The sequence below is a fragment of the Etheostoma cragini genome, chromosome 1 (assembly GCF_013103735.1).
Source record: "Etheostoma cragini isolate CJK2018 chromosome 1, CSU_Ecrag_1.0, whole genome shotgun sequence".
Classification (NCBI taxonomy): domain Eukaryota; kingdom Metazoa; phylum Chordata; class Actinopteri; order Perciformes; family Percidae; genus Etheostoma; species Etheostoma cragini.
The window spans coordinates 33,423,432-33,425,321 of record NC_048407.1 but is presented as its reverse complement, the minus strand read 5'-3'; the positions used below and the strand labels follow the sequence as shown (position 1 = coordinate 33,425,321).

Below are 1,890 nucleotides of genomic sequence, written 5' to 3'. Positions count from 1 at the left end.
GGCTCAGGGGTAGAGCAGTGTGACCGATTGGAAGGTTGGGGGTTCGATTCCTGGTCCTCTAGTCCCATGTTGAAGTGTCCTTGGGCAAGACACTGAACCCCGAGTTCCCCCAGATGCTGAGCCATCAGAGTGTAGATGTGTGTGAGTGTGTATCTGATGAGCAGGTGTTGTAGATGTGTGTGAGTGTGTATCTGTTGAGGAGGTGTGTAGATGTGTGTGAGTGTGTATCTGATGAGCAGGTGTGTAGATGTGTTTGAGTTTGTATCTGATGAGCAGGTGTGTAGATGTGTGTGAGTGTGTATCTGATGAGCAGGTGTGTAGATGTGTTTGAGTTTGTATCTGATGAGCAGGTGTGTAGATGTGTGTGAGTGTGTATATAATGAGCAGGTGTGTAGATGTGTGGGAGTGTGTATATAATGAGCAGGTGTGTAGATGTGTGTGAGTGTGTATCTGATGAGCAGGTGTGTAGATGTGTTTGAGTGTGTATCTGATGAGCAGGTGTGTAGATGTGTTTGAGTGTGTGTCTGATGAACAGGAGTGTAGATGTGTGTGAGTGTGTATCTGATGAGCAGGTGTGTAGATGTGTTTGAGTGTGTGTCTGATGAACAGGTGTGTAGATGTGTCTGAGTGTGTATATAATGAGCAGGTGTGTAGATGTGTGTGAGTGTGTATCTGATGAGCAGGTGTGTAGATGTGTTTGAGTGTGTGTCTGATGAACAGGTGTGTAGATGTGTGTGAGTGTGTGTCTGATGAACAGGTGTGTAGATGTGTGTGAGTGTGTATCTGATGAGCAGGTGTGTAGATGTGTGTGATCGGTGGTGTCTACACCGCGTTATCCTCCTGCTATAGTTAGCTATAGTTAGCACCCAACAGGCTTAAACAGGACAAGTTTTAAACCTGTTTTTAGCCTCTCAACATGTTCAAAATGTAATTTAAAGTGCCCCCCCATGTGCAGTGATTCCTTCTCAGTAAACACAGTGAATGTGACGTCTGGAGACGTGACAGAGAAGCAGAAAAGTTGTGTTAATCCATACCTCTGTTTAGTTCCTGTTTCCCTAACCCTGTAACCTGACACCACAGCGGAGCCAGGAGAGCTGCAGTTCAAGAGCTATTGCACATGTGCATAGGTAACTAAGCAACAGTGGGATCTCGAACCTTTGACCTGCTGCAGCCGGCCGCTCCGCTCTCCTGGCTCCACTGTGAGGTCTGGATTAACACAACTTTCATGCCTTTCTGTCACATCTACAGCAGTGTTAATGAAATTTTGAGCCTGTTTAGAGGCTAAAAACAGGTTTAAAACTTGCCCTGTTTAAGCCTGTTGGGTGCTAACGCTAGCAGGAGGATAACTTGGTGCAGGCAGCACCGATTGGTTAGTTTCTCTCTCTACTGTCAGACCTCCATATTTACAAACAACAGAGCTACGTGTTGGAATCGACCAGATTTCTCCTTTAAGGGGGCACTGGCCGACGGCAGGCAGACTGCAGTGTGACACGAGTAGCTATCCTTTCACAGTTTTTCAGTGTCAGTTCAGCGCTGCAGGAAGTTAACCTGACCCTGATGTAGTTCCCTCCATGCAGTGTTTGACCTCCATTCAACATCTCGTCCAAATTTAGTGCTTTTTTGCTCCATTTCTTTCCTTCTTCTGTGCGAATTGCTGCATGCATGGCGACCCCTGGTGGCCCCGAGGTTCAGGTGGAAAAATAAACCCAAAACCAGGAGATTTGGAGCCTAGGAGAGAGACCGGTACGATGAGACATGGCATGTAGATCTAGCCCTGGTTTGGGCCTGGACTGAGGCCTAACCAGTTTCCCCCTCTCATTCCCCCTGCTCTGGTGTTTCCCCCTCTCATTCCCCCTGCTCTGGCGTTTCCCCCCTCTAATTCCCCCTGCT

At 47.6% G+C, this 1,890-nt stretch overlaps 1 protein-coding gene across 1 annotated transcript in view; it reads left to right on the top strand.

Moving 5' to 3' along the window:
• Nucleotides 1–1,890, top strand: part of LOC117955424 (SH3 and multiple ankyrin repeat domains protein 2-like) — a 128,260-nt gene that overhangs the window by 46,402 nt on the left and 79,968 nt on the right. The window lies entirely within an intron of this gene.